At 41.9% G+C, this 27972-nt stretch overlaps 1 protein-coding gene across 9 annotated transcripts in view; it reads right to left on the bottom strand.

The window, feature by feature from the left end:
* CHD9 (chromodomain helicase DNA binding protein 9) overlaps positions 1–13705 on the bottom strand; it is a 75710-nt gene extending 62005 nt beyond the window's left edge. For 5 of the 9 annotated variants that reach the window (XM_081870128.1, XM_081870133.1, XM_081870129.1 and 2 more), the window contains exons 1-3: positions 13536–13705; positions 4961–5063; positions 3032–3123 (exon numbers count right to left, since the gene is read on the bottom strand). The gene's annotated coding sequence lies outside the window, so the exon portion shown is untranslated. Of the gene's footprint in view, positions 1–3031; positions 3124–4960; positions 5064–11593; positions 11714–13535 lie in introns of those variants that run through there. The other 4 variants (XM_081870132.1, XM_081870131.1, XM_081870125.1 and 1 more) reach the window with 3 other exon arrangements.
* Positions 13706–27972: the final 14267 nt, after the last annotated feature.

The following is a 27972-nucleotide window of genomic DNA, read 5'->3' on the forward strand; positions in this document are numbered from 1 at the left end:
TTGCAAAACAGTCTTCAACCATATCAATATGGATTTTAAAATGACTGCTCTAAAATAAATGAGCTGTAAATTTCACCAATATATAATGTGAAGTATGTGGTATAGCATGATGGGAAAGAACTTAAGGTTCAAATGTTTCCTCCTAACATCACCATCCCTGCCACTCCCCCTCCTCTTTAAGTGCATTTGCAAGTAGGAGATTATAAGCTTTCTCTTCTGATTTGACTTAACCACAGTTTAGCATTAGATCAGAATTCTAACCTTTGGTTAATCTGAACTACAGTTTGTTAAAACAAGCTAGCTTTCTAAACAATGATGTCAAATTAACCATGTGGCTTGTTTGAAAAAAGTCATTGTAAACCTAGTTTTTCAGGTCTGATGAAACTACTTGCTAAGCAAAAGCTAAACCCCCAGAATCCATAATTCCTACCAGATGGGAGAAAATGTGAACCCAAGGGCTTGCCTAGGATCATTCACATCATGTTACACTATGGTTTAATATGATGTCTGAACATAGCCAGTGTCTTTCTGTTGATTTCCTCCTTGGTACATCATACTTAAAACTATAAAGTTTATTTATATTTGCAGGCTGTCCCCTCCCATCATCTCAGTAAATGTCATGACAATCCGAGCTCAGGAAGCTCATGCTACTTTTTAAAATAAGATTTATTACAGCTTCTTACTTTTTAAAAATGTATTCTTTCAAGGAATTTGTTAATTTGTCATCAAAAGGGCTATAACAAGTTTCTGTAAATCTATTTTATTTGCAATGATCTGAAACTTCAAGATAATGAGGATCATTACTGGATTTTAACTATTTATGTTTCTGTTTGTCAGTGACATTACTGTTATGACTCAGTTCATTATTAGAAGGGGATTAGACAAATTCATGGATGGTAAAGTAATCAATGGCTACCAAGCTGCTGAACTTTCAAGCAGTTTTACAGGAAAAAAAATCTTCAAAATTTATCAGGTTAATCTACTCACATTTTGAGAAGGCATACAATCATTTAACATAATTGTTCAATCTTCCACCTCAGGTAGAGTCATAATACATTCTACACATTATCTAACATTTCTGCATTATAATTTATGTTGCAACAACACAAAAACTGACCATATCAATTAATTTGGCTACCATGGTAGTTCCTACATATACCCACAAACTATATCAGCATATCCATTTCATAGCTCTTGACTAAAGTAATGCCCCTTAAGTTCAGTACAGTCACTTAAGGCTTTTCAGTTAACCATATGTAAAAAAGCAAATAAGCAAGTCCAAGACCATAGAACCATAGAATTGTAGAGTTGGAAGGGACCCCAAGGGTCCTCTAGTCCAACCCCCTGCAAGGCAGGAATCTCAGTTAAGGCATCCATGACAGATGGCCATCCGACCTCTGCTTAATCCAGAAATATCTAGCCAATTGAAGCTACTGCTGTTATGCATTGCCACTGTAGTTATATTGAATACAATTAAGTTTTAACATAACTGTCACCAATTGTGGATAGTATCCAATGCATTTGTTCTGTTAACACAAAGTTTCCGCTTGCACAATGGCTCTGTACCCCTTCCTATCTGCCGGCACCCTACCCAAATCTATTCCAGAGATTTGGGGGAGCCCCAGGAACAGATTTAGTGGGCACATGGGGAAAGAAGACTGAGAGGAACTTCAGCTGTCCTTGCACTAACTGAACGAGTTCATGGAATACCACACTGTATTTTTTGCATTTCATTTCTATCTGACCTCACTGTTAATATTTTTTCTCTACCTGCAAACTGGGCATGCATATCAGTATGGACTTATTATCTGAAAGTACTACTCTGTTTGCAGAGATGTAAAACAATGAAACTGTTCCAAGAAATATAGATCAATGCTAACAGCATTTATCATTGAAGTTCCTATGTTACAAGGATTTATACAAGGTCCAGGATGGAAACTCCATTTAAAATGCTAAATCATCACCAACAAAATAATCCACAAAATCCAAATTACTAAAGATTTGTCAGTGTCATCTGCTCCAACATCCCAGAGAATTCTACCCAAGATTAAATTGCTTAACATTTCAGTCTACAAAAGTATGCATTATTATCCTAAATAACTTTCCTGGAATTTCAAATGTAACTTACTTCCAAGTAACACAGAGCAAACTTTAAGAATCAAGTTTTATTTAAATCACTGGCATTTACTTCAGCTGGAACTTCAATGAGATGAAGGAAGATTTTCTGCAAGTTCAATGGAGTTTGGGGGCTACTCCTTCCCACTGCAGTCATTGTGCCCCTTTCCCCCACACATGCAGTGTGAATAGCCATGGAAAATCTGCAGTGTGTGTGTGTGTGTAAGAAAGAGAGACTGGAATTGCCTGAGCACAGGAGTCTTAGAAGCCTGAATTTTAAGAAGACAGTGTAAAGCATACTATTCTGAGGATTATCAGTTAATCATATATACTCTTTTAATGTCCAACAGTGATAATAATTGCTTGAAGATGTGTGTTTCCCAAAAGGCATTAAAATTCAGGAAGTATGATTCTGCCTTTTTAAAAAATCCTGTTTTTATTTGGTAAGTGTATTAGCATCAATTCATTCAACTTACATCCACTGCACTGAAAGATCTGAAAGTTTCTTGAAACGAGAAATTTGAGAAAATATCCACATCTATCAGTGCAAAGAATGCAAGATAAAAAACCAGTTCCTTAGTTTACTTCATGCTGGAATTACTGGTGAACTGAACTGCATAAAAGAGACCATACAACATCGATTCCTACTTTAGCCAATTGTCCCTGGAAAATATTGAAGGCCAGGAACACAAATTATCTATTACCCACAGGAATCTATATATGCCATCTTTGTAATTCAATGACATGGTAGAAAAATAGGTAATTTGAAACCACCTGTTTAGATGACAATTAACCTGGCAGAACCACAATATAACTGGACAGAAGTTGTATACAATGCTTAGAGCTCAGATAGGGTAGAATTTGTTGGTCTTTCATTTGCTGTTAAATTTGGTGAAATAATCAAAATAATCCTTACCCATTAATATGAAGTGCATTTCCATTGCAAATGTCTTACACAATCCTAGGAAATCCTTGACCCCCAAAAGATAATTCATTAGTATTAGTGATCTGAAAGACAAATTACAGTACTGTATTAAAGAAAACCACAAATTTTCAAAGTAGAAAAATTGGAAGCCCTAACTAAACATTCCACAAGTACAAATATAAACTATAACTTACAACAGACTCACTCAGATCAAAACAAAAGAAAACAAGAACTTGTGTGCTAGTGCATCATCACATTTTATCATTATTGCATTGGTTGAACAGCTGTACTTCAGTCGGTCTCAATCATGGCACATGTCCTGTCACCACAAACTTCAAATAAGTAAATACTTAAATTTTAATTTTTAAAAATGCAGTCTCCTGAAAAATCCATGCAGTAGAACCTCTACTTGGGCCTGATCCAAGTTGCGACCGTGGCAAACCCGGAAGTAAATACCGGGTTTGCCGTGATTTGCAGATGTGTAGAAGCAGCTTCTGCCATTTCCGCATGTGTAGAAGCGGCCGCCGCCTACACATGCACAGAAGTACGCTGCCGCCGGTTGCGCCTGCGCACAACGGTGCTTCTACCAGTGACTCGGATCGACTTATGGATGGACCTCCAGAACTGATTACATCTGTAAGTAGAGTTTCCACTGTATTTGTAACAATGAGGTTACAAAATTAACCAATATTTAAATAAAATAAAAAACAGGAGAGGTTATGAGATTGAGAGTACCCTTTGGTTTTATGAACTTCCTCCCATTAATTTTAAAGAAGGATTAAAGTTTGCACATTCTGGTTAAAATTAACCATGGTTGGCATTAATGCCAAATAATGCTGTGCCATGGTCAATGCTGTAAAGCAGGGAGGAGAAACATCTGGCCCTCCATATGTTGCTGAACTCCCATCAGTTCCAGCCAGTAAGGACACTGGAATCCAACAATATATGGAGCACTACAGATTCCCCTTCTGCAAAGGGATTGGAGCCAGGGTGGGTGGGGAGAATCTGTGTAAGAGTGAAGAGAGCCCCCCAAACCTCATGAATGAATTTTCAGGGCTGCAGATAACTGCAGTGGAGAAAAGGGAGTTGGGAAGCCACACTGCAAGAGTGCTTGCACCCTGCTTTCACTTCTCAGGATTCATCCTTCCTTCTAAGCCCTATGACAATTTATTCCTTCTAAGCCTTGATGACAATTTATTTTAATAGAAACACTTAGGGATCCTGGCTGTCCTCGTGCAGCAGGGTCATACAAAGTAGCAACTAATTAAACTACTTCATTTTTCTTTTAAAAAAGTTTTTTATTTTTATTTTAACAATATTGACAGCAAACAACTTATTTCCAAAATAGGAACTGTAGAACCGCAGATTTGGAATTTCCATAGTAGTAACATGCATAATAAGAGATTTGGTGTTAAGCCAATATAACATATAAAATCATAAAAGAATATGATGAATTAATCAAACTACAACATTTTTTTAGCATATATTTTCTGTCCACCTCATACCTTTTATCAGAAATTACAGTGAAATACTGTCCCAGAGCCTCTTCTTGTAATCAAGGAAGACATGTCATTCAGCTGTAAGGTTCACAAGATGACCTCATGTGCATAAGCCATGGTTTATGTCAGGGATGCAGTATTTGTATGTTCTATCAGATATGTTACTATGAGACACTGTTTGGTTACCTGCTTAGGCAGAGGCAACTGAAGACCCATAAATCTCCAGGACAGTCAGTTTAAAACTACCCCCTCTTGTCATTTAGCAAATAAAAATAACCACCTAGATGTGGCACACACTATTCAACATTACTAGAGTTAAAATATAGATCTGCAATCACCTCAGCAATTAATATCATTTTGTTGAATGATTCTAAGACAGGTGCTTGATAAATACATTCTAGCTTCAGAACAATCACCATACCATTTGGTGTAAAAATTGGTTCCCTTTGGTGGGGTACACTGTGTCACATTGTGGTCAATCACAAAGACTTCCTTGTAGCAATACTGTCAGTACATCAGAAGAACTGGGAAAGAAAAAAGGGGGAAACCCAGATTATTATGAAGGTTAAGATAGAGCCATCACATAACCAATCTGCAAGACAAAAACAGCTAACAGTCTGCAAATAAATTGTAGCCTTTTTAATAAGTATTTCTGAGGTGATATGCAAAATACATAACATGCTAGTCAGATAAATGTGTGTCTATACACATATATTTAATATCAAACATTGATCATGTATGTATGCATAACCTCAGGAATATTTATTTGAAGTTCTCAAGAAAAATATATAACTACAATTTACACTTCTGCTTATACTATGATCTATATTATCTGTAAATATTTTAACATGACATTCATTATATGCCTTAAGCTGTCCTCTAACTCCAAGCTCTTTAATTAGGACCCATTATTTCCCCCATTTGTGTGTCTGAGAAGAGTGAGAAACTTTTCTTAACTAAGCAAGGATCATAGACAATTATTTGAACACACTCAGAAATGATAACAAAGTTGGTTTATATGAACAGGAAATTATAAAATATTTGGAAATTCAGAGGCCAAATTTTCCTCTCCTCTTCCCTCCACAAAATACAACAGATACATAATACATGCATGAATACAAGTGCTTTGGACAAAATTTCTCCAAGACCTACACCATACTTAGTAATACTAAGTCAAATGCTTAGTCCTCAAAATACTTAGGATGTACCATCTACATACGATAGCAAGAAAATATAACTGGCTATTAGCTTCTGGTGCAAACAATATTTTCCAGTTCTGTCAAATCAATATTTTTCAATTATAATTATTTACTGAATAAAGGCAGATGAGTCAGAGAGAGAGAGAGATTCTTGTGCCTTCAAAGGTTGGACAGGTGGTAACCAACGAAACAGCCTTTTCTGTAGTGGTACCTTGGTCCTGGAATGCTTTCTTCTGCTTTGCTTAACTGTTTTTTATTGGTTCAAGCTTTTAATAAATAACAACTGGATATAGGCTTTTTTTACTGTTTTATTAAGTTTAATGATTATATTGGTAATATTTTTATAATTATTATTTTTTCAACCAAATTTTGTAAGGTTTCTGACTCCTAAGGCTGTTTTGTAAATCAACATTACTTCTATTTCCACCCCCAGTGGAAAATACAGGAATGTGAGACTCACTCTGCTGACATATTGACAACATTATATTTAAGATGTTTAAAACAATAAGAAATTAACTGATGAAATGAACCTCAATGACTCCCCCAACATTAGCTGTCAGTTGAGATAAAAATATTCAAAGTGTCTTGCACTGTTAGAAACTTAATCTAAGGCTACAGCTACAAGTAGAAACAAACTGACTAGTGATCTGACCCAGAAGGTCTTTTCTTAAATGATATATACAGGTTTTTCAGAAACCAAGACAAGGGTTTCTATAACATTATACTTGCAAGCTTACTAGAAAAGAAATATTGTTACCTTATTTGTTACTGCATGAAATATTGTCTGTAGCATTTCTAGAATAAAACAGAAAGGCTTGTAAAGTTGTCTACATATGGTGTTCTAAAACAAGAGCCAGCTTTCTTCCTTTATTTCCACAAGTTGTGGCTAGAAGTTTTCACACAAACTTTTATTTTCTAGTAATTTTGGAAGGTAATTACTTAGCATTCTAAACCCTGGATCTACCATGCTGAAGGGAGTTTGAATGAGGTGGAGGTTCCCCTCTGTGCAGCTCTATCAGAATGTTCCAGTGCACCTGGCTAGTGGGAAGCTTCTGCTGGCAGATAGAGGTATCCTCCAGAGCAGAGAGGTGGACCTGGGCCATTGCAAAATCCATTGGACCCAGAGCTAGCCCTCCTGTCGTCATGTGACAGCAACAGGCCCATCCCATCACCTTTCACTGTGCCAGTTTGGAAGCTGTTGTAGCAAAGAAACATTCTTCCTGATTCACTCACATTCCACTTATCTGGCAGTTAAGTCAGATAAATAGTAAGAGAGTCTACATTTTTTTCTAGTCAACTTTTCCCAAATTATGAAAAAAAAAAAAAAAGAAACACATCAATATTCACTTCTAATAGGACATAATACTAATTGTGGTATAAAATGAATCACTGATGATGATTTTACAATTGGAATATTTGGGGGAAATTATAATTGGCCCTCGTGGCATCTGCTGCGTGGGCAGTTTAGCCCTGTAATCCATTTGAGTTTTAAATCGTTTAGCTATAGAATCCTAGACTTGGGACCATGAGGATCATCTAGTCCAACCCCCTGCAATGCAAGAATTTTCTCCCAATGTGGGGCTTGAACCCATGACACTGAGATTAAGAGTCTCACACTCTACCAACTGAGCTATTCTTCATGTATGTTTCCTATTACTTCCAAACCAGACACATTCACTCATTATAATAATTCATATACTACATGCTAATTACATACAGGCTATAAAATCATTTTCTTACCACACTTAAATGTAAAGTTTCCAAGCGGAATAGGAGATGCATTTATTTAACATGTTGCTTATGGTATAATTAGTTACAATTTACTTTTTAAGCCAGTGAGTACTGGTTCTTCAGGATGAATGTTACCCCCAATGCAAAATTAGCTACAGAAAAGCTAAACAAGTTGGAGACTAATATTCTAGCACACAATAAGAATGCTAGGTAAAGGTTTCCAATGGTTCAAATTATTTCCACCTACCAAGTATTTTTTCAAGTGCACATGAACTGACCATTAGCAAAGTATCCTAGCATTACTGCCACCAACAGAAAATTTAGGCTTCTGTTGTGGAAAGTCAGGGGAGATTTTAATCTGACTCCTGGATGGGGGGAAATGGCAGGCTCTACACTCACTTCAACTTTGATTCCAAAACCAAGGCAGTTGATAAACCCTTAAGAAATCACTCAGAATTCTTGTATTCAAACATCTGTCACTTGAGAAAAAAAGCTTTTTTAAAAAGAAGAAAACATAATGCAATCCAACTCCTAAGAGACTGAGAAATTGTTGGCACTCATCTGTCTTCTATACAATCTGACCCAAGGTCTAAAAAACAGATATGTTTTCTTAAGACCTTTTACAAATCAGGGATATAGAGATGGAAGTATTTCATAACAAGCAATGAAAGGAAAGCCATTGAAATTTTGTGTATTTAAAATAGCATGTGCAGTGTGCTACTTACTTTACAAAACATGAACAGACTTTTATTAAGAAGAACCCTTACATCAAAGGGCAGATTCCCTAAGGGTGCAGTCCTAAGACTTGAACCTAAACATAATTACATCACAGAAATACAGTACTCCTTATATCAAGTTTTCTTTCTTCAATTTTTTCAGGTATCAGAAAAATAACTCTACAAACTCTAAGTTCAAGCAATAGCCTTCCCCTCCCAATTAGTGCTGTGGTCTAAACCACTGAGCCTCTCGGGCTTGCCGATCAGAAGGTTGGCGGTTCGAATCCCCACGACAGGGTGAGCTCCCATTGCAAATATAAATTAAAATAATGTTTTAAATCAACAACAACTACCTAAACCTGACCAGCAAGAACCCATGAGCTTTCAGGTACAGTATGCTTGGCCTATATATACAGTGGTACCTTGGGTTGAGAGTTAATTTGTTCTGGAGGTCCGTTCTTAAACTGAAACTGTTCTTTACCTGAAGCACCACTTTAGCTAATGGGGCCTCCTGCTACTGCTGCTGCACGATTTCTGTTCTCATCCTGAAGCAAAGTTCTTAACCCGAAGTAATATTTCTGGGTTAGCAGAGTCTATAACCTGAAGTGTATGTAACCCGAGGTACCACTGTATTAGAAATACTAGAGCAAGACAATTCCTTGTCTGAAGATGGAACTTCCAGGTTCACACTATATGGCAAACATAGGAATTCCTGTCTTGGCTACCGCATTTTATTTGTTTGGAGAAAGCAGACACATAATGCTGCCCAAAAATCCTAGATTTCACCACTGCTTTCTATAGGCAGCTCTTATTTCTGTCCAGAGGGAGAAGAGAGTCTGAACTGAAAGCAGAGGCCAAGCAAAATATGTGAGTTTCAGTAAAGTCTATGGCAGATAGCAGTTGAGACACTAAGTATTAGGGTTTCAGTTGACTATGGGCTAGGCGGGGGGTGGGGCAAAGGGGACTGAAGGGCAGGAGAAGAAACTAGCCTGATCAAGCCCCTGACAGCTTATTGCAGGTATCTTGGAGAGGGCAGGAAATAGGGAAATGACACGTATTCCCTTTTCTACTCTACAAAACCCTACCACCTATATAGCAATGAAATGCTGAGGTTTGACTGATAGAAAATCATCCACCCTTGAGAGACCTGAACTATAAGGTTCCTATTTGAGGTTCAATGGCACACTAAACAGAAGAACTCCTCTTATAGCACAGGGAGGCCCTTTAGTTGCAAGGTCTCACTTCTATGTTGATTAACAGCAATAAAACAGTCTATTACACTATTTTGTACAAAAAAGCTACTGAACACAATATATATTTCAAAAATGTATGAATCTGTCTAGTTTTCCTTTCTATACCAAGCATTAATGTAACAACATGCAATATACACTACTGATAGTTCTTTAATTTATGAGATATCAATACAAATGGCAGGCCAATAGTCACAAACTAAGTTTCTAAACAGAGTTTTTGTCAATGTGTATTTTCATTCCCTATTAATTTCATGAGAATGATCATTTCTGAACTTTCCACATATTTAAAATGAGAACGAATATCAGTATCAATGTGGTTATTATTGGAAGCAGCTACATGCTGACCAGAAGGAAAATCCCAGTCCCTCTTCTGGATAAGATGTTCCTATGGATGCATCTGATTGAGATATTATTTGTGGTATTGTAATCACATGCAAAAGTTTAATCTACCACTTAAAGAAAACACACAAGACATAGCGTCAGAAATATCAATGTTTAACTGTCCGTAAACCCTATAACCTAAGATAATTAAGAAAAAGACACATGAGGCAACAGGTGGAGCTACAAAGCAGCAATACAAGAAGGTTATTGGGAAAGATAAACATGACTGCCCTGGATTTTGAACCTCTAGAAAATTTATTCAATATTCACCAACCTTTCTCAAGGACAATCAACTTTCAGACTTTTCAAATATTGGCCAATAAATACCAGCCAACTACTTTTACTTTCACTACACTAATGCTACTGATGGAAAACCACTCACATTCCAAGCCCTTTAAATTTTGTCAGTATCTAGCACATGAGGATTACAGCCTGGAATCCCTACATTACTCCAGTTAAATAACCTCCATCAACAGAAATGTCTATATGATGAAGAGTATATACCTCACCCTTTTATTTGGTCTACATGACAGACCTTTATCAAATGGCATAAGCAACTTCATTATCCCTGCTTCCTCATTAGCAGAAGAGAGTGTCATCCAAACAGTTTACAATATGCTATTACTCTTACTCCCATATACTCCCTCAACTTTTTATCTAATTAGATGATCCCTGGAGCAGTGTGCTACACCTAGGCCTGAATTCAAATTTCAGTTCAGAAATGCCAGGTCACACCAGCTTTTCCCATCTGTAAAAATAATGATCCAATCTTATCATACTATGGTCATATTGAATAAAAATATGGTAAAGCACTATTAAATATATAAATTAACATGTTTTTACACGATTTTAGCCAAAAGTTATTATGCACTCATCTACTTGCACCACATCTACCATCTAGTGCTGAAGCAATTCCAGTACAATTCTCAAAATAAAAATGAGCACTGGGGCTGCTACCTTCATTTTGAGAAGTTTCTTCTAACTTTCTGTTAACATTCCCAACCACACTGGTATCAACCCTACTTGCTATATTGTGATCCAATACTAAATTTCTACACTTCTGTCGTCCCCCCCCCCCCGCAACTGAAATCAACATGCATTTATTCCAACTTTCCAGCAAGCTGTAAGTAACTTTTCCACCTTTTGACCACCTTTCTATTACAATAGCGCACTGGTCCTCAACAGGTGGCTCAGGGCTGGAGATCCAATCTCAGGATGGTCCTGGCAGAGATGCCACTGCTGTTTTGTTTTGTGAAAAGAAGCAGCCTCCTCCTGCTTGGGGCATGCAATACTGAAAAGCTGTTCCTCCTTCAATTATTTGTCTGCAGGGAGAATACAGTGGGTGGAACAGCACACACTCAGAAGGAAAAGAGATGTAAGAGAGAGTGACCACTTTTAAGCTAAAATGTAACTCCATGGGTATATTTGGTAGCTGTGTCTCCCTATGCAGCTCTACTGTCCCTTCACACAGTGCAAGCCTGAGTGTGGCACAATGTACATGTCCAGAGGGCTCTTCCCATTTGTTCTGAGGCTGTATCCCCATATCCCTATGCTTGGCTCCAAGCCATGAGAGACAGGAGAATGGGGGTAGAAATAGCTGCACAGCCCACCAGGACTGGGCAGAGGCTATCCAGGTGCTTCTCTCCTCCTTTGTACAATGACATCGAAGTGCTGGGTTGGCAAGGAAGAAGGTAGGTGAACAGGTCATGGAGCACAATGTGTAAAGTGAAGCTGCTTGATGGCAGAGGATTCAAAAGCACAAGAAAAAGCACACCTTAAACACAGCATTTTACTTAACATTCCATTTCCTCCTGGGGTGCATGGCTTCAACCCTTAAGCATGAACTCTGCCCCTTTATGTCAGCCCCTCCTCTTGACTGCATGGGTTCTTGGAAGTGGGTCTTGTGTTACAGACTGGAGTACCAGGTGACTCCCAGTTCGTGACAAGCAGAAGATAGTAAATACATTTTATAGAGAAGAGTTGCCAATTTACCAGTAGTAGAAGCAGGCACCAAAGACCATGTGAGAGTATGTAAAATGCATATATGACTTTCTGATCTGGAGATATGACCAGAGGACAATGTTTGCCAACCAATGTAGCAGGCAGCCAACCACATCCAAGACCAACAGAGAAGAAGTATATTTTGCTGTCAAACCTGATGGAAAGTGGGGTGGTGATTAGGAAGCTACTTCAAACCACCCTAATGACCTCCTCACCGTGCAAAACATATCCCTGCAGAAGCATTAAAGTAGCCCATCTAGACCAGCACCTGTTTCCCAGAGGCTAATCAGATTCCTCCAAGAGGTCCACAAACAGGGCATTAAAGTAACAGCCCTCTCTCCCTCCCAGCAGCTGTGATTTAGTGGCATTCTACCTTTTAACTTGGATGTTCTGTGATACCCACTTCAGGAAAAAAAGCACCTCACCAAATTTGATGTGAAGCACATGCCCACCATTTACACCACACACACACACATATTGGGTGGGAGGTGGTGATCTGTGCTCATTACTACCCTAGTTACAGGTAGGTAGCTGTGTTGGTCTGCTGTATTCGAAACAAAATAAAAAAATTCCTTCCAGTTGGTCTCTAAGGTGCAACTGGAAGGATTTTTTTTATTTTGTCATTACTACCCTATACACCTCAAACACAGGTAAGAAGTGCCCTGATGGATCAGACCGGAGGCCTTATTTAGCCTTGCATCTAGTCCAGCACTCTGTTCTCATGGTGGCCACAGGAAGCCCACAAGCAGCACATAAGGGCAATAACATTTTCCAGCTCCTAATCCCCAGCAACTGGTATTCATAATAGCACTATATTGCACTATATAGGTATGCTGTAGGCAATATACACCTGACTATATATATATGGAGGTAGAGCCAGGGATAACTCAAAGAAGAATGGAGAGCATGGGGTGTCTGTGTGGCATAAGAGGGTTGCAATCATTGCTCATTAATCCCCCCCCCCCACTTCCAACAAGTAAAAGGACTTCCTTCCCTAAACAGTCTTGGGCTAAAAACTGGTGAAGGAAGAAAGCACTGAAGGCAGAAGGGGGTTGGTAGGAGGGAAGAGCAAAGAAAGGACGCGGGGAAAGAAAGAGGTGGGAGAGAGAGCGAGGGAAAGACAGCTAGAGAAGGTGTGACAGAGAGGCGGCGGCGGCGGCGGCAGCAGCAGCAAGGCCCAAGCTGCGCCTTTCCTCCTCCTCGTGTGAACGCAGAGTGGGAGCAGCAAGAGGGCTCAGACTGGCCGCGTCGGTCCCTGGAGATGGATGAGGGTGAGGGTGTGCGTGTCGGAAGGGCAAGGCATGGCAGGGCCTCGGCTTCTCACGTACTCACCAAGCCCGCCAGGGCAGCCTCCCTCGCCCTCTCTCTCCCTTTTGCGCGCGCGCGCGTGTGTGTGGAAGAGGTGGCGTCTGAGGCGATGCCCCACGCCCGCCTCGGCTTGACAGCTCGACCCCGCCGGCGGCCACCGCCTGAGAGAACTCGCGGTCCTCCTCCTCCATGTGGTTAAGGGTGGCACAAGGGAGGCGGCGGGGGCGGCAGCAGTGGGCGAGGAGGCGGCCACTCCCCTCTTCCTCAGGGAATCCCCCCATTTCTCTCCCCCCCCCCCACACCCCACGACCAACACCCACCCCGCCTAATTTTTCCCGCCCACCCGGGCTTTCTCCTTCCCTCAGCGCCTCCTTGCCTGAGGGAGGGCAAGAGAAGGAAGCGCTTACCCGGTGGCGGTGGCTGAGCCTGAGGAGGAGGGCGGGTGGCTGGCAGGCTGGCAGGCTGGCAAAGGCCCTGCCTGAGGCAAGGCGGTGGCGCGGCGGCGGCGGCGGTGGCTGAGGGGAAAGGGGGGCGGGGCGCGACGCGGCGTGATTCGCTCCCTGCCCCCGCCCTCTCCCTGCTCACCCCGAGACTCCCCCGTCCCCTCCCCTTTCCCTTTCTCGTCGTCGCCCGCCAATAGCCTATTGGCGGAGCCCTCCTCGCCTCCCGCTCCCCCTCCCTCCCTCTCCTCTCTACTCACGGACTCTCTCTCTAGTTCGCGCGCGCCTTCCCTCTCACTAGGGGAAGTGACAGGGGCAGAGAGGGAGAGGGAAGCCGCGCGCGCGCCGCCAACCGCCTGCTCCGCGACCCCAGCCAACCCGGGGAGGGGACACTTAATTCTTCTTCTTTCTTTTTTTTCGGGGGAGGAGGGCTCGCGTGTATGTCTGTTGGCGGTTGGGAGGTGGTGGTTGGTTACGGGTGCTATAAGGTAAGAGAGGAGGGAGCTTGTATTTGCATATTTGTTACCCGCTCGCTGATTGGTCAGAAGGCAGGGTGAGCGGTGGAGTCAGTGGGTGGTTGGCAGCGGGGGGAGAGTTGAAAAAGGGGAAGACTTTTGCCCGCCCCTATTTTTTGCGTGGGGGGAGTGGGTGGGGCAAAGGACTTTGCAAGAGAGGGGGCAGGAGAGGCTCAGGAAATCCTGCTGGTGCTGCTACTACTCGGAAATAATGCTTTAATAATATAAATACAGTATAAGAAAAAATATTTTTATTAATATCATTTTAGGGAGCATAGACATCTCCTGTGGGAGAAATGAGACTGGGCGGGGGTGCCTATATATATATATATATATATATATATATATATATATATATATATGCTTTCGTAGATTTTCACGGGTACAGGAATGCAGGTTTTGGTGTCCTCGGGTGTCTTCCCGTGTAAAAGTTGGGGTGTCTAGGCGACGTTTCGACGAGGTCTCACTCGTCATCTTCAGGCTGGTGCTTTCGGCTTCTTGTTACTGGAACAGAGCAGGATCTCAGTGTTTGAGTTCCTATAAATACTGTAGAGGGGGTGTGGTGTATAGCCTCCAATGTTCTGGGCAGAGAGGAAGTTCCCAGGTTAGTGTGCCTTTTCTTCTTTTGTTCCTTAATTACTTGAGAGATATCTTGAGTGATTTCTTGAGTGATATCCTGAGTACCACTTAGGTGGGTCATTAGGTGTGGATTAGTTGTTAAAGTCTTTGTGTCTTGACCTCTTGAACTTTGTGAAGAGTTTTCCTGAGAAGATGGCTGTACTGTACTTAGTTGTGCTCTGGCTTGGCTTCGTGTATAGGGGCGAGGGAAAACCAAGGGATCTATGAAATACCCTGCAAAGTCTGCCCAGCCACGTACATTGGACAAACAAACAGACGAATAAATGCACGTATCGCAGAACACAAGAATGCCGTCAAAAAAGAAGAAAAAACTTCCTCTCTTTTCCAACACATGAAAGAAACAGGACACGAAATTAATTTTGCAGATTCCAAATTGCTCTTTAACACGGAACATCACCACAAGAGAATAATCATGGAAGCCATCGAGATAGAGAAACACCCTCACAACATGAACAAGCGTGACGACACATCCCGCTTGCCAGACATCTGGAAATTAGCCCTCCCCACAAAAACTGACACCAGATCCAGAGGCACACAGAACGCCAACACCAATCAACCACACCAGACCCAAACCCAGACCCTCTCCACAGATGAATTACAGACACCATCCAGTAGCCAATCCATGGTGGCACCTCCGGATGCTGCACCCCCCTGCAATCCCTACACAGATCTGGCTGACACAAGCCACAAAACCACAGCTCGCCCCTATACACGAAGCCAAGCCAGAGCACAACTAAGTACAGTACAGCCATCTTCTCAGGAAAACTCTTCACAAAGTTCAAGAGGTCAAGACACAAAGACTTTAACAACTAATCCACACCTAATGACCCACCTAAGTGGTACTCAGGATATCACTCAAGAAATCACTCAAGATATCTCTCAAGTAATTAAGGAACAAAAGAAGAAAAGGCACACTAACCTGGGAACTTCCTCTCTGCCCAGAACATTGGAGGCTATACACCACACCCCCTCTACAGTATTTATAGGAACTCAAACACTGAGATCCTGCTCTGTTCCAGTAACAAGAAGCCGAAAGCACCAGCCTGAAGATGACGAGTGAGACCTCGTCGAAACGTCGCCTAGACACCCCAACTTTTACACGGGAAGACACCCGAGGACACCAAAACCTGCATATATATATATATATATATATATATTTACATTCTGGCCACAGTAATTCATGCATTGGTTACTTGCATTATTTTTATTTGTTTATAAAATTTCTACACTGCCCTTCACCTGAGAATCACAGGGTAGTTTACAATATAAAAACAAAAATACACAACACGGTAACAAACAAAAATGACACTCTCTGTGGGGCTTCCCTTGCACTTAAAATCATAGAATTGTTGAGTTGGAAGGGACCTTGAGGGTCATCTAGTCCAACCCCACTTTTATTATTTTATTTTATTGTTTATACCCCGCTCATCTGACTAGGTTGCCCCAGCTACTCTGGGCAGCTTCCAAAATATATAAAAACAATAAAGAATTAAACATTAAAAATAACTTGCCTATACAGTGGTACCTCGGGTTACATATGCTTCAGGTTACATACGCTTCAGGTTACAGACTCCGCTAACACAGAAATAGTACCTTGGGTTAAGATTCAGGGTGAGAACAGAAATCGGGCTCCGGCGGCGCGGCAGCAGCAGGAGGCCCCATTAGCTAAAGTGGTGCTTCAGGTTAAGAACAGTTTCAGGTTAAGAACAGACCTCCGGAATGAATTAAATACTTAACCCGAGGTACTCTACTTCCTTCTGATGTCTTCTAAAGGTTGTATAGTTACTTATCTCCGGGGTCGCATAACTCCATACCCTCCAAAATTTCTCTGCTGAAAATAATAATAATAATAATAATAATAATAATAATAATAATAATAATATTTATATCCCGCCCTCCCCAGCCGAAGCTGGGCCCAGAGCGGCTAACAACAGTAAAATAATACAGCATTCTAAAATCAATTCATTATAAAATCAGTTCAAATCAAATTAATGGCAACCATTGGGCTAGAGTTCTGTGAGGATTACCAAAGGAGAGGGTCAAGCTGTGCCTTGGCCAAAGGCCTGGTAGAACAGCTCTGTCTTGCAGGCCCTGCAGAAAGATGTCAAGTCCTGCAGGGCCCTAGTCTCTTGTGACAGAGCGTTCCACCAGATCGGAGCCACAGCCAAAAAAGCCCTGGCTCTGGTTGAGGCCAGCCTAACCTCCCTGTGGCCTGGGACCTCCAAGATGTTTTTGTTTGAAGACCGTAAGGTCCTCCGTGGGACATACCAGGAGAGGCGGTCCCGTAGGTATGAGGGTCCTGGGCCATATAGGGCTTTAAAGGTTAAAACCAGCACCTTAAACCTGATCCTGTACTCCACCGGGAGCCAGTGCAGCTGGTATAGCACTGGGTGAATGTGATCCTGCAGTGAGGACCCCGTAAGGAGTCTCGCCATGGCATTTTGTACCCACTGGAGTTTCTGAGTCAGTCTCAAGGGCAGCCACACGTAGAGCGAGTTACAATAATCCAGTCTGGAGGTGACCTTCACGTGGATCACAGTGGCTAGGTCAGGGCGAGAGAGGTAAGGAGCCAACTGCTTAGCTTGGCGGAAATGAAAAAATGCCTTCTTTGTTATAGCTGCAATCTGCACCTCCATGGAAAGGGAGGTGTTGAAGATTACATGCAAACTCTTAACGGACGGTGCTGGCACTAATTGCACCCTCACAAGAGATGGGAGTTGCCCCCCCAATCCCATATCGGCCCAACCCAGCCAAAATAGATACATCCTAAGGAAAAGTGGGACATCCCAGGATCAAATCAGAAACTGGGACTGTCCCTGGAAAATAGGAACCCTTGGAGGGTCTGGAACTGATCTACCTTCCTCCACGAAATCGCCTAATTCCCTTTTATAAGACAATGAAGAGCTAATGAGAACAATACAAATAAAGTCTCAAATGGAAGTGTAAGCAAGGCCAGAACTATTGTATTTATAATCAGCTATGTATGTGTGTGTTCTAGCGTTGGTTGAGAGCTTCAGATGGGAAAACTTATACAGACGTGCTATGGGGAAATTGTACTGATGCTGGTGGAGAGATCAGGCTCTGGTTGCCTGTGGCTCCCTCTAGCAGACACTTGGCAGCCCTGCTGCTCGCTCCCTCCCTGCTTCCTGACAAACACACCACCAACAGCATTCCTTCTTTTTCTCATACTGACACAGACTACAATTCCTGCTGCCTTATTAGCTATGGTGGATGCTCTTCCTCTCGCAGGATGCATTTCCAGCTGTGGCAGCTTAGTGGGAGGGCGAGTAAAGAGATCACCTTCTCTAGGTTCTCTCTTGAAGGGAAATATGTTGATCCTCTGCATGTGCCCCGGGTTTGAGGGAAGATAGCTGTAGCCTTCTCATCTCTCTGTTATGCAATTGCCCCTCACTTAAAAAAAAATAATAATAATCAAAAGGCCTGCCTTTCATGTTAGCAATCTTATTACAGAGTTTTGCATACTTATCTAACGTCCTTTCTTGCTTTAATAATAAAACAGCAGCTGTGTGGTCCCTCTTGCCCCAGCTAACGGCCTTCAATTTAGAAGGTCAGTCTACAAACCAGACATTGCTGGGCCTGCCACCCCTGTCCATTCTGACCAGGGCTGATGGAAGTTGGAGTCCAATGCCATCTGGAGGAGCACAGATTTAAAGGAAAAAAATGATAAACCTAGAAATGAATGAGACCTTCATCATTAAGTTCAGAATATCTGAAATATTTAACCTGTCAGCCTTCATTTGTCTTAGCCTAATATGGGAATTTTATTTTTATGAGATGCTCAGAATTCTGTCGGACACCCGAAGCCTCAAATCAACAATTCTCAGGGTCCTCTGGGAAGGTGACAAGACTGTTGAACCACTTTAAGTTGGTAGTGAGGATATGCCCTTACAGCCCGATTCTAAATATGTGTACTCTGAAGCCCCATTGAACAGTGGGTCATGATTTCCAATAAATATGGTTAAGATTGCAGTGCTACTGCAGCCATGTGCTTGCATACCATGGAATCGACCCAATTGAACTTACCTTGGAATAAAAATGTTTGCAACCTGCCTAATTGTATTTGAATGAATGAGTTTTAATGTGTAACCTGTGAGCCACCTGACATTTAATATGCACATTTTTACATGCCGTACAAAGACATGAAGGTAGGCAGATCAATCCCTGAGTAACAATCCCTGAAAAGGACTGCAGTTTTACATGTGTTTACCTGGGAGTAAGTCTCAGTGAACTCGGTGGGGCTTACTTTCCAGCAGACATGCATTTGGTTGTACTTCATGGCTGCACCAAACCAGACTTGGTAATTCCATTAAACTTAATTAGACTTACCGGTAAGTCACCCTGCATGGTTTCAGTCTATGTGTACTTACTTGGAAGTAAGTCCTATTGAGCTCAATGGGACTTACTTACAAGTAACAAATAGGATTGTGCTGCAATACATAACAAGCTTGGCAAAAAAAACCACTGGCACCTCCCAATCTGAAACTAATTTATTTGGAAGTAAAGCTCAATTAGCTTAATTAGAGCTTATTTCCACATAATTGAGCTGCCAGAATGAAAAATAAATGGTTTAGCTAACATGCAAAATACTGTTTGTGATTTCTTGTAAGAATGGATGCCCTCATCATCTGGCAAAGGAGATGACTGTGCAGAAGTACCTCCAAAGTGCACATTCTCTCACAGGTTTGAGAAACCCAGGAAGGTTGGATGCACAATGGACATGATTCATGCCCAGAGAGGAAGCTTAAGCATCCATCGTGGTCTTCTATTGCACTACTAGGTGGGCGGTGCCATCATTATTACATTGATACTCTACCTTTCTTCCGAGGAGCTCAAGGTGGTGTACTTGGTTCTCCATTTTTATCCTCGCAACAACCCTGTGAGGTAGGTTATTTTGAACCAGCATTTGGAACGGTCTTCCACATTAGCACAGGGTCCCTGTGCAAGTTATCCAGGTCCTAGTGGTTTTCCGGTCCCTTGATCTTCCCCCATTTCTAAGCCCTATGTGATATTTGTCTTCAGACCGTGCATTCTGGAAAGGACAAGGCATGTATAAATCAGAAAAGTTACAATTCCTTGGTTGTAAGGAAAACCCCAGCCTTTTTGTTAGAGAAGACAGGCTTACAGTGAGGGGGGAAAGTATTTGATCCGCTGCTAAATTTGCCCGTTTGCCCTCTGACGAGGAAATGACCTGTCCATAATTTTAATGGTAGGTTTATTGTAGCTGTGAGAGACAACAGGAAAAACCCCAGAAACTCCGAAGACAAAAGTCAGAGATGGATGTACATTATAATGAGTGAAATAAGTATTTGATCCCCTATCAACCAGCCAGATGTCAGGCTACCTGGTATCTTCACTGTATGTAAGGAGCTGAGATTAGACGCACCTGCTGTAAGGGAGAGGTCTTACCTGTAATCCCAGCTTATTACTGTACAGGCCAATCCTGCCTATGCTTACTAAGAAGTAAGTCCTCCAAAGTCCAGGGGGATTTTCTGCCAAGAAAATGTGCACAAGATTGCAGTACTGTATTAATGACTCAATTTATAGCATGACTGCCGTGTAGGTAAATGAGAGAGAGATTGCATAACACTCTGATGCCTAAAAGAGCTGCAGGATGTATTAGTAATACATTTTCTCTACTAGTCCCTGGTTCATTCTGCTGATGTTTCAGTATTGTTTGCAGAGATTAATTCATGTTGCTTGCAGCTAAAAAGCTGCCTTGGTGTTATGTTGGAGGAAGGTGCTGCAACAGGAACTGATGAAGGTGCTGGCAGTGGCTGCATCGTGGGGAGGGGAACACCTCCTCCCCCAGAAAATCCTACTTTAAACTGCTTGACACTTTTTTCTTCTCAGTGTGTTGTTAGTAGTTAAGAATAGGAGGACTTTTGGGAGAGCTTCAGGTTGGGTGAGGGGCAGATAGGGATCTGCAACCTGCTACAGAACCAGAGTTTGCCTAGCACAACTAAACCTGGGGGGGAGAACGGGAGGGTGTGTGTGTGTGTGTGTGTTCCAGTGCAGTGCAACTTATGACAGTGAGAGGTCTGGAGACCGTAAGCTAAAATGGAGACCACATGCTGAAACGCTGCCAGGAGGCAAAACTTAACTGGGGAATTTTCCAAAGGAAAATCCAAACCTTATTTGAGGGGGTGGGGGTGGGAGAGACTGTTCCTTATCCTTGATACCAGCAAGCAAAGAATCTCCCAAAGAAACAACAGAATTCTGTGTAGGTTTGTCATATGTCCTCTTTTTGCAGGACACATCCTCTTTTTCATGGGTAGATTCATCATAGTGATCCATAGTTAAAAGTGGAAGTTGGCAAATGTGCCCTCTTTTTTCCTCTTCAAAAATATGGCAACCCTAATACCGTGTCTATAGTTTTGTTAGTGATTTACTGGTTATCGGATATCCCTGTATTATGCCAACTGGACAGGGATAGGATCTCAAATATCTTTGTGCCAGAAGAACAAAACATTACATAGGGGATTTACATTACATAGGGGATTACATAGGGACGCGGGTGGCACTGTGGGTTAAACCACAGAGCCTGGGACTTGCCGATCAGAAGGTCAGCGGTTCGAATCCCCGCGACGGGGTGAGCTCCTGTTGCTTGGTCTCTGCTCCTGCCAACCTAGGAGTTCGAAAGCACGTCAAAGTGCAAGTATATAGATAGGTACCGCTCCAGCGGGAAGGTAAACGGTGTTTCCGTGCACTGCTCTGGTTCGTCAGAAGCGGCTTAGTCATGCTGGCCACATGACCCGGAAACTGTATGCCAGCTCCCTTGGCCAATAAAGCGAGATGAGCCCCACAACCCCAGAGTCGGCCACGACTGGACCTAATGGTCAGGGGTCCCTTTACCTTTACCTTTATTGATACTGTTGTGCCAGCATAACTCCTATAACAGTAGATCAGCACCAGTGCAAGGGGCAAAACTGGGTGGAGTTGGGAGTATAGAGGAGGATGATAAGGACTGGAAATGTTACGGTGTGGATTCCTGTAGAAGATTGGAGGTCAGTCCTGTCTCCAGTGCCAGGAAAAAAAGAGACTTCATGCAGCACATAGTTAAACTGTGGAACTCTCTCCCACAGGAGGCAGTGATGGCCACCAACTTGGATGGCTTTAACAGAGCATTGGACAAATTCATGGACGAAAAGGCTATCAATGGCTACCAGCCATGATGACTATGCTGTGCCTCCACAGCTGGAGTCAGTAGTGTTTTTGAATCCCAGTTGCCAGAAATCACAGGAAGGGAGAATGCTATATAAATAATAAATAATAAATTATTATTATTATATAAATAAATTGTTGTTGTTGTTGTTGTTGTTGTTATTGTTCCTGGGTGGTACTTGTAGGCATCTAGTTGGCCACTGTGAGTACAGGATGCTGGACTAAAGAGCCAGCTGGACCAGACCAATGGCCCCTCATGTTCTTATGACTAAGTAAAAACAGTCCCATTGTAGTGGATGGGAAACTCCCAGTTGACTGCCCTTCACTTCCTCTGTCCCACAGCCAGATCAGAAGATAGGATTCTGACTAGAGAGCCAATCATGGCACACCAACAGGGGCATATAAGCTCCAGCCAAAGAACAAAGCTCATATAACAACACACACAACACGGGGCAACACTTTGTCCCCGTGTTTGTAAACCTGGACACACATGTGGACTTTGCTGAAGGAGAACTTGATAAAAACGCACTTTGTCCAAAGGGAACACTTTGCACAATTGGCCAACAGCCAAGGCTAGCAGCAGATGGTCAAATGGGTATCTCTTTTGTTCTCAGAATACGCACAGGTAACCTGCTTCAGGACTTCTGGCACAAACACCCACCTCAATTCCACTGCAACAGGTGGGGCTGCATGGAGAAGTTGCCCCTTTCAGGTAAACAATGGGAGAACCTCACCAGAGAAGAGGAGCTCACATCTCAAAAGTATGACTCCATCTTCACAATTGAGGGTGAACAGCACTCACGTACCCACAGCCACACCTCCCCTGTGAAATATGCGAAAATCATGTGTATTGAGCGCTAAGCAAATTGCTGTGTCTCCCACGCAGAGGAAATTCTATTTTTACTTTATTTCTGTGCAGAATTTTTTAATCCCACACTTTAGCCAAAAAAAGAAAGGTTCCCAGAGCAGCTTACAAATAACTAAAACAGACAATCCATGCCCTCAGGTTTGCAATCTAAAAATAAAAGGACTCAAAAGGAAAATGGAGTGGGAAGGAGGAGGAAATAAGCAAAATTAGGTTCAAGCTCTTAGCTACAAGTTGTTTATAATAGCCCGCTGGGATGGGGGGAAATCGAGGGGAATCAGACTTGTGGAGTTGGGAGGGTTCCCAAAGGGTCATTTAGTTCAGTGTCCTCCAATGCAGGCAAAAGTTGCTGGCCTCTCAGCTGTGTTGATGGAGAGGCTCTGGGTCTTCCTTCCCATGATACAGTCTGCTGCCACGTTTTGCATAAAGGCCACAGACTCTTCAGTGCAGATGACTCTTCGTCCGGCACTTGGAAAGGCAATCGAGAGTACAGCTAGTTCTGTTTGTGGACACTGAACTTCCCATTCAACTGCTTGCTTAGTGCTGGCTAAACGCTTAGGACAGCTTTCACTAACCCGATGTCCTCCAGATGTTTTAGTCTGTAACTTCCATCAGCTCTAGCCAGAGTAGCCATTTTCTGCAATGTACTGAATTTTGGGTATGTTATCCTCAGGGATATAAAAAGTCACCTAGTGTCATTGTGATATCAGATGGCTGACAGGTGGGTGCCAAACCTGGCCAGATCCAGTTGCCCACTCGTGTTTGATCAGATGCTGCCCGTTCAAACCCCATGAGTGCATATGTGAAATTAAGGGATTTTTGCCCCAACTTTACACATCTTTTTGTTGAATTGCATTTGCCATTTTACTACTCATTCACTCATCCCCCTTGACCCTGGAATGTGGCAAGAGCCCAGTTGCCTCTTTCTGTGGGGGCAGAATGCCTCTTAAGATGGTGCCATTTTTAAAAGCACATGTGTTTTTAAAAAAATCTGCTGACCAGTTAATTGAGATAACACTTAAAACACATCATAATACTTCCAGTCATTGGGCTGATTAATTCACTCACTGTGTAGCCCATAAATAAAGTCTGATTGAGTTCAATGAGGTTTACTCCCAAGTAAATTGGTGTAGGATTGTAACCTAAAGTAATTATCTAAATTATCTCGGTCCAGGAGAGTAGCATAATTAGCCAAAGGTGGTTTCCCTATCCATACTTAATTTGGGGTAAGCCCCATTCAACATTGTAGGATTCACTTCAAAGTTAGCTGACTCACACTACAAGAACCCATTTTTCTTTTGTTTCAGTTTTCATTTTCTTTTGTTTTTGGACCAATAAGCATATGGTACTTTTGCTTATCAGTCCCAAACCTGAATTTTTTTCCCCATTCTGCGGTAATTGTTCCATGAATCACAGAAAAGATGGCTCAAACCAGGCAGGAAATAATTTAGCACAGAGCCAGTTCAGGAATGTTTTTGCTTCCTGAAGCGTAAATACTGAGGAGCAGATTATATGGATTTAATTCAATTGTCTGGACTCAAATGAGATCACTTCTGGTGTAACACTCAAATGCATGCATATCATGGGCTTAGCAACTGGATACACAAAAAGTCATTGTTCTGGATGGTGAGGATACCTAGACAGAGTTTCCATTTTGTATCTCATGCAAGGGTGGGAGAGAAGTTCAGTTTGTTTGTTGTTTGTTTTGCCCTTTATCAAAAGATCTCAGGGAGGTGTACAACATTAAAAACATACTTTATGGAACATAATAATAAAAACATAAAATAAAAAATAGTAATAACATAATAATCAAAAATAATAACAGACCCCTCATTTTTAACAGGCCATAGATTACTTAATGGCTAGCCTCTTTGAGGAAACCATTCCATATATGGAGAACCACAATAGAAAATTCTCATGCTGTTGTCACTGTCCAAACCTCTCAGGGAGAGGGGGCATAGAGAAGGGGCTCACATTACACAAAACTGAGTTTATCACCTATTCATATATTCATATTTCTGAAACAATATGAGATTTAAAACATGGCCATCCTTTGAAATTGCACACTTTTCTGAATTTTGTGATGCAATTCTTGAACCAAACGATGTTTATGAAAGTTCATATATAGGTAAAAATATGCATAAAATACATATGCTAGTGAAAACAACATGTAAAATGCATTTTATGTATTAGGAGAAATTGCAATAAAAATCTGCATATTATTTAAAACTACAAACAAAAAAGTGTTAGGAGAAATTCACACTAAGATGCTGAAGAATTTTAATAAGTTTTTTTTTTTAAAAAAAGGAAATTGCAGCAGAAATACGGAGAGCTGAATTTAAGATTTGATAAATGTGAAACTGAGAGGATTGAAAAGGGTAGATCCTTTCATCCCTAGTTTCATGAACCTTAAATACAACATCACATTCCGACCTGGTTTGGGATGGGCAACCCAAGGCCGTTTAGCTTCCTAGAAACATAGAATTGTATAGTTGGAAGGGACTCCGAGCGTCATCTAGTTTGGTTGACATTTGCCTCGTAATCTTCCTGCATTGATTCTTGGGACAGCAAGTTCAAAAGACCAGGATTGGCAGGTGGGGTGGGAAACTAGGTTCAGGGAAGTTTTTAATCTGTGATATTTTAGTGTATTTCTGGTTTTTATGGAAGCCACCCAGATTGGCTGGGGAAACCCAGCCAGATGGGCGGGGTACAAATAATAAATTATTATTATTATTATTAAACTAGGTGTTCAAACAAAAGCTAACTTTAAATGTTTACTATCCAGTGCTTTGGGGACGCAGGTGGCGCTGTGGGTTAAAGCCTCAGTGCCTAGGACTTGCTGATCGCATGGTCAGCGGTTCGAATCCCCGTGGCAGGGTACGCTCCCGTCCTTTGGTCCCAGCACCTGCCAACCTAGCAGTTCGAAAGCACCCTCGGGTAGCAAGTAGATAAATAGGGACCGCTTACCAGCGGGAAGGTAAATGGTGTTCCGTGTGCTGCACTGGCTCGCCAGATGCAGCTTGTCACGCTGGCCACATGACCTGGAAGTGTCTGCAGACAGCGCTGGCTCCCGGCCTATAGAGTGAGATGAGCGCACAACCCTAGAGTCTGGCAAGACTGGCCCGTACGGGCAGGGGTACCTTTACCTTTATCCAGTGCTTTGCATATATATTATAACGTGCTCCAAACTTTTTCAGTGTGAGAGCCGCATTGCCTCATGGGTAACCTTCCCTTCCAGGGTGAACGAATGGGAGGAGACACACGCTAGTGATGGGCGGGTCCAGAGGCAAAAGTGGGCGGAGCAACAGAAGTGACACCTTCCTTTGTACAGTAGGCTACAGTCCAGCGATGCAAAAGTCAAGAGGTTTCTATCCACACACCTCTCCATCCTGGGAAACAAGATGCATTGTTACATGCTTTTAAATCTCTTTTAGTATTTTAAACTTTTGTATGTTTTGTATGTTTAAAAATATGGTTGTGATTTTTTCTTGAGGCACATTTATTTATTTTGTTGTATTTATTGTATTTATTTCATTAAAAAAATATACACTGCTTGATATAAATAAATAAATAAATAAATAAATGCTCCTTGAGGGCACAATTTGTTTTTTGAATGGCTTTAAAAAAGGTTTGGGCAAATTCATTGAGGGCCAGATTTAGGTTTGATGAGGCCCTAAGCTACTGAAGGTAATGGGGCCCTTTATGTGTCCAGCAGTCCTTTGTCAACAACAAATTGTCACTGTTTTTTGTGTTGAAAATATGCTATACAATAATTTCTGGAACTAATAGGTATCTAAAGCCATTTGCACATAATAAAATATGTATTTTTTCAAAGTAATTGTTGAACTAAAATACAATTAAGAAGAAGTATATTACTTTGTTGCTTAGTCGTTTAGTCGTGTATGACTCTTTGTGACCCCATGGACCAGAGCACTCCAGGCACTCCTGTCTTCCACTGCGTCCCACAGTTTGGTCAAACTCATGCTGGTAGCTTCGAGAACACTGTCCAACCATCTCGTCCTCTGTCGTCGCCTTCTCCTTGTGCCCTCCATCTTTCCCAACATCAGGATCTTTTCCAGGGAGTCTTCTCTTCTCATGAGGTGGCCAAAGTATTGGAGCCTCAGCTTCGTTAATAGTGAAATACAATTAAGAAGAAGAATATTAACAGTGGAATAATTATTAAGCTCCAACTGTATGTAGGTTTTATTTTATTTGTTTTTTATCTTATATTTTGGAAATGGACATCCAGGTGTTTTTTTCCTTTAATTTTTTGGGGCCCCCCAAGAGAGTGGGGCCCTAAGCTATAGCTTGTTTAGCTGATACCTAAATCCGGCCCTGCTTCTATGGCTAGACGGGCTCAGGGTACCCCAGCACAAGAGTAGGAGACCAGTGTAAGTGGCACCAATAGGACCATGTTGCACTAGTGTCACCTTGCTCTTTCACACATGACACAGCCACCAACCAGGTATGTATACTTGCTGTTCAGCTAACCCTGGTTGCCAGCCCAATATATCCACATATAGGATACATGCTAACTCCTATTTATCTCATTCACAATTTATATTTTAAATACAACAGCCAGCCTTCAATGTACTATGCATGTAAAAATGTGAAATGACCCGCAACTGTAAGTTAACCTTTGCTAATGCCATTGTTGGTCAAAACTTGTTTACTTTATGAAATGTAGAAAGTGGGATTGCCCCCTGGTTTCGGCTTGAACAAATCTATAGCACAAGCCCATCGTGTTCCAAGGAGAAGCTGTGATGTCGGTGTTGCCTCAAAATGAAACCAAGTTCAGTTTGCTGGGAAAGCTCTCAGCTCTGAGGTCTTGATGCCCCCTTGTGGTATGTCTGTATATTTTTAAAACCTAGCATGACATTCTTCACTGACCTCTGCACATTTCCCCTGCACAATACGATGGAAATTTCCTTATTATCAGAATGCCTTTAAAGTATACTTTAGACCAGGGCAAGCACTTTGCTGTCAGAAGTTTGTTACTATCTGCACAGCGCACATTTCAAGGGGAGAAGCTGCTGTTAGCTGCCAAGGCATTCCTACAGTTCATGATTTGCACTTGCACAAGTAATCTGGAAAGGAAGTCTTCTAGAACCAGCCTACTCTGTGAAAATGCTGGATCCTTGCATTTGAACTCAGCAAAGACTTGTGCAGTCAAGCAAGCAAAGTAGTTTCTTGCATCTGAGGA

The sequence above is a fragment of the Podarcis erhardii genome (assembly GCF_964252035.2).
Source record: "Podarcis erhardii genome assembly, chromosome: 7".
Lineage (NCBI taxonomy): Eukaryota > Metazoa > Chordata > Lepidosauria > Squamata > Lacertidae > Podarcis > Podarcis erhardii.